At 38.6% G+C, this 9,543-nt stretch overlaps 1 protein-coding gene and 1 long non-coding RNA gene across 4 annotated transcripts in view; one reads left to right on the top strand and one right to left on the bottom strand.

The window, feature by feature from the left end:
• Positions 1–2,260: 2,260 nt before the first annotated feature.
• Positions 2,261–8,473, bottom strand: LOC106019082 (uncharacterized). Of its 2 annotated transcripts, none has more exons than XR_011806515.1 (3): positions 8,357–8,473; positions 5,879–5,974; positions 2,261–5,713 (listed from the first exon to the last, which is right to left on the bottom strand). It is a non-coding gene; the product is annotated as an uncharacterized lncRNA (long non-coding RNA). The 2 variants fall into 2 exon arrangements; XR_001193639.5 differs by lacking the exon at positions 8,357–8,473 and adding an exon at positions 6,458–6,510.
• Positions 8,444–9,543, top strand: part of ELMOD1 (ELMO domain containing 1) — a 41,924-nt gene continuing 40,824 nt past the window's right edge. Inside the window, exon 1 of one of the 2 annotated variants that reach the window (XM_038175752.2) lies at positions 8,444–8,592. The gene's annotated coding sequence lies outside the window, so the exon portion shown is untranslated. The remainder of the gene's footprint in view (positions 8,593–9,543) is intronic. The other variant, XM_072032727.1, reaches the window with a different exon arrangement.

The following is a 9,543-nucleotide window of genomic DNA, read 5'->3' as shown; positions in this document are numbered from 1 at the left end:
CCATCCAGTATACCCTACCTACAGCTGGGACCCCAAAACCTGGCACAGAGCTATCACCCAGAACTGTAATGTTGTCAGTGCCCACAGAGGACACCGCTGCAGACAGCGCTGATCAAATGACCTTTAGCAAGCTCTGTGCTAGAGGCAGAGGAAGGCAAAAACACCCCAATAAAGCTAAGGCCACATGAAGACTAAGCCAATGTTTGTATTTCCCCACATTGCTTCTCTGTTCATGAGTAAACCCACTAAGCCTGCTCAGTAAAACTGCACTGCTGAGCAACCTGCGCCTTGCTGAAGGAAGTATCTGCACAGCTCACTGTGCCTTAAAATCATCCCCTGAGTCAGAGAGAAAACACCTAAATTTTCTGTTCCCTTCATTTTTCTCTGCCATCATAAACTAATCTAGCCTCATGCTACACCACCACCACCATATGACCTCTTTCCCCTTTTTTCTCCAAAACACTGAAGTTCGGCATTACCTACTTTTTTTCTATTAGCACACTATTCTCACTATAGCTTATTATCTAAAAACTGCATTTTTTTTTCTCTATTTAACTACCAGGCTGGTTTCTTTTCTCTCTCTTAACCTCCTCTGTGGGTATTTAACCTTTTTCAAGATCAATTTGATGTGGGATTCCCAGGTGGGTGGTATGCAAGGCAGCCAATGAGCCTTGTAGACCTGCAGTCAGAAGCCAGCTCCATGACTTTGTCCCAGATCTATACTCAGAGTCTCCCCATATAGTTCGGTAGGGCTGTGCTTACCCAGGGAAAAAGGTATATTTTGCTTGGGGTATATACCATGACCTGTGCTGCAGACAAAGCTATCCCATAGTACAAGCACACCGAGGATATGAAGTTGATTGGGCACATCTGCTAGCCCGTGAAGACAGTATTTGGTCAGAAAGGGCACCACACTTCTTTCCTTCCACCACAGTCCGTGGCCCTACATCACTCTCCATCTTTGACCCACACAGGCCACGTGTACCCTCACGAGATATTGTGATAGCAAAAATCTTATGCTTAAGTTTTCTCACACATACAGCATGGATATGAAATGTCTACCTAATGAGAGTATGGTGGGGAGCTTGTTAACCCTTGCAGACACTAAGTATTAGCAGTGTCTGGTCTTTTTATAAGCCAGAATGAACAGGGGAAAGAACAACCACGCAGTGCCAGCAGCTGCTGTCTCTATAAGGATATTCTGTGAGGCTCTCAGCCCTGGAAACCATGCAACCCAAAAACTACTGAAAGGATGATTTTAATGAATTCAGTTTGTACTTCATTACCATTTGTTCTGACAAGTGGAAAATACCTGCCCAAAGGTTGTTTCTCTCAAGTGCCCACATTCCAATTCAAAGCCCTGACTGTGTGGGCTCTCAGTTCTTGTACTTGGCGGTCTATGTGTGTTTTATCCCACTGGGACTCACTGCTGGTAGGTAAGAAATAGAACATAGGCTTAGTGGGATGTTACATTTCAGAGCACAAACCAAGAGGTTCTGGCAGCTGCCTAATCCTATGTTCTCCAGCCATCGTTTGGGTTTATTCGGCTTTATTCTCTTCAGAATTGCTTTCTGGGGAAGAAGAGACATATTGTGTACTTTTTTTTTTCTTGAAATATCCCCTTATGATTAAGAGTAGTGAAGAATTCAGCATGCATATTGGAATAATCTTTCAGTTTTTCCATTGTAAATGTATCAATTTGCATATCAATATAACTTCTATAAACAGCATTTGCACATAAGAAAATTCCACCAATTAAAAGTAATACAGTTAAGAAATGGCCATGTGTTTTTTTGTTGTTGTTGTTGTTTTGCTTGTTTGTTTTTTTCTTAATATAGGCTTATTTTGGTCAAATCAGAACCACCATTTCCTTTACAATTTAAGCCCTGAAAGGCTGTGCAGTCCCTTCTAATGCCAGTTAACATGGGCACAGATTCCTCCCACAGATAACACCGTGCTTATTGACCACAAGTAAAAATACATCTCCATATGGTTAACAATATCATCACTGACTAACCCACAAAATAGCTTACAGAAGAAGGGATTCAAACACATTTGCATTTCATGTTAATATAATCACTGATAAAAAGCACTTTGGGAGAAATCTAATTTTTTCTTAAAAAAAAAAATCCATTTTTAGAATAATATTTTGCTTTGAAAATTCACTACATATTCTAGTTTGGAATTAATTAACAAATTAATTTCATATTTTTCTTAAACAAGAAAAAAATCTCTGTTGGAAAGACTTGGCTTTGTCTCATTTTATTTTTTGTAACTGATAATCAGGAAACATCTTCTGAAGCAGAATGTCATGCTCCCGCTTACTTGTAGGTGAGGAATAAAATGCTTATGACTTATTCCAGGAGCAAATTACAATATTCACTATGCTGTTAGCTGTTTCACCTTTGACATATTTGCCTATTCTCTCTAATTCCCCATCCACTTCATGTGATAGTAAGCAAACAGGTAAGAACACTTCTGTTTCCTTCAACAAAACACAGGTTATATAGACAATCTCACTCCCTTTGATACTGCTGCAATCCAAGCCATGCTTTAGCCTAATGTGATCACACTGGATTTCCGTCATTTTCAAAGCCAATTAAAAGAATATCACAGGAAGGTAGCAGGATTTGTTGTATCAAATCTCTTGATTTAAGAAGCTGCAGTTTAAGAATCATGACAAATAGGATATGTTCCAGAATAACATTTTGTTACAGAAATAAGAAACCTCTTAGCTCAAAATCACCCGAGAGTGGGTACTGTATGGTACTGTAAAGGAGTACCATAGTAAGTGATGAGACACAGATGGATTGTTTTAGGATAGCATTCATGTAATAGTGAGGGACTTTGACAAATGTCTGTTGACCTAAATTCAAAATGTGCTACTGCTGCCGCTTACAATAGTAAAATTCTCCATAACAAACCTCTGCAATGCCAAAGGCTTATATTTTTCAGGAAGATAGCAAGGCTGGCTCTGTGCTGCATGTCATTTTGATTCTGTATTTGTGCTGTTCGATGCTAGATTGCATATTTCTTTCTAAACAAAGAAAAGCAACCCCCAAATATCTTTCAGAATCTTTTAGTGATTGCATAAGACCAAGAACAGAGACAGGGAGAAATCTAGGCCCTGGTAAAATCAATGGGGGTTGTGCCAGTTATTACAGTGAAGGCAGGATTTATCTTGATTTTCAAATACTAGCAAACAAAAATATTTTATTCTGAATAGAATCAGAACATTAAATAATATGTGCTTGAATACTTGTTTTCCCTTTCCTTTAATATAAGCTGATTTTTTCCTGAAATCTTTAGATTCAGGGTATAAGAACTTTTAGAAATACATTACATAGCATAAATCTCACAATAACATTGTATGATTTGTGTCATAAACAGAAAATTATTGGTATGTTCAATTCCATCATTGTGAGGTACCATCCTCCTGTGCAGCAAGTTTCTTTGACACAATGATACAACTTTCTCTGAGTTTCTGAGCAGGCAGATCTCAGCGCTGCGTTGGAACAGCTACAGACCTCATCAGCCAGGGAACGTAAAAGCTCAATGAATGTTTAGGATTGGGCAGAGGTTAACTAAACCAAGCACTTCTGCTACACATTGAGATTGCATTAATGCAATGTACGTGTGTTATCAGACTTGGCAGGGAGAAAATTTTAACTTCCATAGCCAGATACTGAGTCACCATCCCTGGAGGTCTTCAAGAAACATGTAGATGTAGAACTTAGTAGCATGGTTTAGTGGTGAACTTGTCAGTACTAGATTATAGGTTGAACTAGAGGATCTTGGAGGTCTTTTCCAACCTGAGTGATTCTGTGATACACTACAAAGGTGTGCCTGCATTGCTGGATCATCATTGATACATCACTAGAACATGGAGAACAATTCTGGAGGCTTCTATGAACAGCAAATATTTGATCCTTTCCTGGAAAGACCTCAGAAAATTCTTCTAAACTTTCAGGCATAAGACAGAAACAACTGTAATTCCAACATGCATGCCACAGGTCTAAAGACCTTTCAGTATCAATATTGCCAGTACAGAGCTCCAGCTCTTGCAAGGTTCCTGACACATGCACACAAATATTGACAGAGGGTTTCCTCATTTGATTTAAGGAAGATTCTAAGAGATGTAAATTCCCTAGACACAATTAGTGGAAAGCATAATATCCATGAAGATCAACTAAAAGCTCCCAGTGCAGCTCCTGATATGCTGTCTCCTGCCAGCTTTTTCTGCTTATATAAAACCTCTCAGCGAATGGTACCCTGCCTCTGAAATCTTACATGCACTGATACTAAGCAAATCACACACTGTGGGCAATTATTTTGCCCTCAGTTTTAATCTTCTGAGTTTTCTCTGACCATAAGCAATCTTGGAGACTTAGAATTTTAAACATTTCCAGAGCCTTGACTCCTCTGCTGTAAGAATACTACTGGCATTCCCACTGCTCCAGAACAGCAGTCCTCATGCACTTTGAAGCAATGAGCCACTACCAGTTTCTCATCAGGCACTACACACCTTTATCATCGTATTTTAATTTGAAAATACAATTGCAGTACTACATGGCATGTCCATGGACCATCTACTTTAGGCTTGGAGATGATTACATCCATAAATCACTTTCAGAACCACTTCTCCCAAAAAAATAACAGAGTCCTCTGTTGGCTCTGCTGATCAAGGAATGCTGCTTTCATTGCCCAGATGACTTTTTCTTTGCTATTCAGGCAAAGTCAGGAGAAGATTATCTTGTGCTAGTCTAGTATAATTTCTAGGATGTCAGAATGTGTAGAAGAATAATATGAAGTACTGAAAGAAACATACAAAATATTGATCTCCCTCCAAATTATTGAACACACCAACACATCTTTTAGTTTAGCCTTGAAAGTCATGTTAGATTCAAAGCACAAAGGCTGAAAATGATCGTCTCTTCTTCAAAGCCTGCACATACTTTACATTCTCTTCTTGCTCTTTACACCTGTTCCCTATAATGAGACAGGAAGCATTATTTTCTGGAATTACTGGTTGAATTGTATTATTCTCTTCTAGCCCTACAGTCAAAATCTTACACTAACCTGGCAAAACCCAGTTCTGTCACAAGCAATTAGGATTTAGTAGGTGCTCAGAAAACAACTCTACACAGGGATCCTCCTTGATATATATCTATACTAGGTAGGCAGTCTGCTTTCCTGCATACCTGCAGACCACTATTCTTACAGTTATCCTTCAGGGTATAAATGTAAGATAAAGACAATCATAGAATATCAGGAAGTGAATACGCCTATTTCAGCAGTCAATGCATTTTTAAGGACACAGTGTTTGCAGTCCAGACACAATCTGCAAAGCTGATTTTTAAATGCATAGCGTTGTTTACACATAACTAAATAATATTAAGATTTCTCAAGTTTTTTGCAATTCCCTAGGTCAAATCCTCGGTTCTTCAACAGGACTGAAGAAAATATTGCAATCTGTTCCATGGGCTGCGACTCTATACTTTCAGCCCCTTCCAGGCATCATCTCAGAAGGTCTCATTAGCTCTTGCTCATGCAATAGATTTGCTTTATCTGGAAGAATAGCTGTGCAACCATAAGCAAAGGAATTTAAGTTAAAATTTTGAATCATGAACAGTTATTTGGGTCACTCCACTTGCTTGCTCTTGTAATCCAGCTTTCATTGACTTCTCTGGGTCCGTACGCATATTCAACACATCTGAAAAAAAAAAAAAAAAAAAAACAGAAGTTGCAAGTATTTCAACTGGATAGGACAAAAAAAATTGATTCATCCAAAATTAGTGGATTTTTTGTCAAACATCACTTCTCTGTGACTCAGTTTGTCAGTCTATATGACATTTGAATAAATATTTACCCAACTCACCAAGGGTTGTGAATCTTTATGAATCATTGCTTGTGTAACACCTTGTAATCCTTGAAAGAAATGCAGCATATGCATTCAGAGTATGGATCTGCTTAACTGCAGAGGATACAGGAAAAGTAGAATTGGTAAAGATCGTTTGTGTCTCTTCTTTTCCCTTGATCAAAATTTGTTTTCAAAAAAATTCTTTATTATAACTACAGTTCTTTCTTCTTCACACATGTATAATATGGTTTGTACAGATCTTAATGAAGAAGATTAGGACACAGTCTGACGTTAATCAGCATATTCAAGATTGTTCACGTTTATTAGGATAAAAATGCAAGCACTTTTAGCATATAATAATTGAAATTCTTGTCTTTTTTTTCTTACTATTTCTACATGAAAATATCAAACACTGATTTAAGTTAAAACATAATGACATTAAGTGCTCTTAATTCATACGAAGACAAAGCCCATTCTGGTAGAATTCTTTGCTTCAAGAGACGGGTAAGCTAAATGAGCATACTGCCTGCCTCACTTAGCTGTCATCTCTCTAAAGGCCATATGAGTAAACCTGACACACTTCATCTCTCTTCTTACCATCATCTACATGCTTCTGCTATTGTCTCCCATGTTAAACTTTACAGCATCTTCTGTGAAAGAATACAAGAGAAATGAAGTGTAGCACTGTAAATAAACAACATATCTAGGAGAGAGGTTTAAGAAATGATTGTGAAGGTTGTGTTTAAAGTGCTGCGGTTGCAATAATATCAATGCAGAAGAGCCATGCAATACACCATCTCAGGACATTTCTGTGTTTGATGATTGTCCTGAGCTAGGCACAAAGAGCTGCCAGCTGGTCAATATTTCAAAGCAGAATGTTGACACAAATTTCAAATATTGCAATGATTTAACACACAGTAAGATAATAGTTCTTAATTTGGGGAACCAGATTTCTTAAGCAAACAAAATTATAGATGGTAAGGATTGGAAACATATTTTGTCATCCTACTATTCTCTTCACCACAGCAGGTTAGTTCTTTACAACATATTTCCATAGTTTTCTGCAGTTCACTTGTAGGAATGCATTTTGGGGGAGGATATCTGCAGGAAAGTCCCCATACATCTGTCAGTTGCACAGGACACTGTCCCAGGAATGGATTCAGCACCTACTTGAATTTCCATGCAGACCAAAGAGGGGAATCCCTTACTGCATCACATAATTTGGGATCATGGCCATTACCTGGGCACTGTTTGGAGTGGGGAGGAATGAACTACAAACCCCAGACCTCACCCAGTAAATCCCAGCAAGGATATGCCATGATTATGCAGAATAAGATCAAAAGGTTTGTAGATATGTTGTGCAGTATCAGACATACAAGACAGATGCTAGCCCAACTAGCACATGAGTATCCTAAGATGAAAGGCTCCAAAAGTGCTATAATTCTTACATATAAGCAAATTTGGAGATATTTAGTTCTGTTTCTGATTTGTATGAATCCCCTAGGGGCCTGTTTCCCCTTTTCCTCTTATATTTCATTTTATTTATTAAAAGAAAACCATAAAGCTTCAGGCAGATGTACAAAAGTTTCTGGCTATAATGACATAGGAGGAAGAACTGTACTGAGAGCACCTGTCCTGCATACGTGGTACAGAAAACAATTTACTATTGGCACCTTTCACTACCTCTCTTGCGATTCCTGCTCCCACTAGCAGCCTCCCAAACTTCAGATTCCTCCCCCTTACTGTACTTTTTATTTGGCAGGGAGCTTACACCCAAACGCACGTGTGCAGAAAACTGCGATAAGCTGTGCTCAGACGAATGTTGTCCTCCTGTCTGTATTTTTACATGAGTGTCCTGGTCACCTGAACCATATGACACCTCCCAGAAGACACGGTTTGCGTGATGCCATCCTATACCCTGAGTAATCTGAGCTTGATTCTTCCCTCAACATCTTGACAGAAGTGCTAGCATCAGACTTGCTAATTACAGCATTCCTTTGTCATCTGTTTGCGACTTTGGAAAGCCTCCAGTTCACCACAGACCAGCATTTGGTCATTTCTCATGGGGCTCTAAAGCCCACATTCAGCAGTTTCATGCAAAGCACGGGGTTCCAAATGACACGAGGTGTGATGTATTTTCATACAGAGTGAGAGCAAATAGCTATTTTAGCTGAAATCACCCTTCTTGTCTTCCAGTAAGCAAGAATACCAGGAGAAAGCATAGCCTTTTTAATACAGAGCTTTTCCCCACAAGCAAAAAGTTTGATCAGCTCAAAGTAATAAAAAACACACAGCAGTTGGTCCTGCAGTACTTAATCCACTATTGTTCCTTTGATATCATGAGTATCATTCTACTTAGCAGTATGCTTCCATTACAGCAATTTTCTTTTAAATGCACAGCACTGTCACCAATTGCCTAATATATTATAGACTCTTAAATCACACCCATCTCAGTAGAGCCAGAAGATCAAGCACTAAGAAATAAAAAATACAAACTTTCAGCTGATCCACAGGTTCCAGGCAAAGTGCTAGCAACAGGACTAAAGATGAAGGTGTGGGTCTTCACACCCCAACACCTCCCAGCTGACAAAAGGGTCCCCTGCAGGCTGGGGCAGCTGAGGAGGATTAAAAGTTGCCTGAAAAGGTTTTAACTTATGCTGAGAGTTGCATGTTTTATTCTGAGCAAAATCTAAATAGAATGATAATCTAGGCTACTGGCTTTTACAACTGAGGTAAGAAAGTCCTTTATGTAAATAGGGGGTTGTTTTTATTCTGTTCTTATCTTTCCTTACTATTTTTATGACTATTCTAGTATTAGGTAAAATATATTCATTCTTCTATCTGTTTTAGCTGTATTTGTATTTTTTTTACTTAAGGCATTTAGCCACTGTCCATATTACTAAAGCATGAAAAATCTTATTTGTCAAAATGAAATAACACTATGAAAGCATTAGCTGAAGAGTAGCTCCTTATGGTGCATTTAATAACGCTTGGGTGGCACTTCTGGGAAAAGCACTGTGTGGTGTCAAAACCCAGCAGGTTCTTCACAAGGGCATGGCATGCATGCTCTTTATCAATCTTGTCCTTATCAGTGAATGGTACAACAACAACAAGAGTTTCCAACCAAAATAATGAGGGACTTGAGCTTTTGATTTTTCACCAATATCTGAGCTAGGTCGTTATCTCTCTTTTTTTTTTTTCTTTTTTTTTTGACCACTTCTGTCACCTTCTTTCTAATACTAAATTAATCATGCAGGTGCCCTTGCTGCTTTGGTTTGTTTTTATTGCATACAGCAGGCTGTGTGAGCTATTGCTGAGAAAGTGTGACATTGCTCAACTAGTGGAGTCCTCTACCCCTTTTTTTTTTCTAATGTACAGGCTGTATTTAGAAGTAGTGAAGGAAAGGAAAGTATTTCTGCTGTAATACACAGTTTCTTTCATTTGCCATAAATTAAATATAATTATGCTGTTAGATGGAAAGTACAACATAGTAGGAAGTTCTGCTTATAACCATAAGAGCTAGGAGCTTTTTAATCCATGCCCCTGATAGCTTTAAAATGTTGTTTAGCTTTAACTTTCCATGAGAACAGTGATCCTCAATGTAAGAGGTGTAAGCACAGGTAACTTCCATCCTAAGATGCTGGGTGAATGGGTACATCAAACTGCAGCTGGATAACAGGGGC

Source organism: Anas platyrhynchos, chromosome 1, assembly GCF_047663525.1.
Source record: "Anas platyrhynchos isolate ZD024472 breed Pekin duck chromosome 1, IASCAAS_PekinDuck_T2T, whole genome shotgun sequence".
In the NCBI taxonomy this organism is placed as follows: Eukaryota; Metazoa; Chordata; class Aves; order Anseriformes; family Anatidae; genus Anas; species Anas platyrhynchos.
Note: the sequence above shows the minus strand (reverse complement) of the source record. Positions and strands in the feature narration are given on the sequence as shown.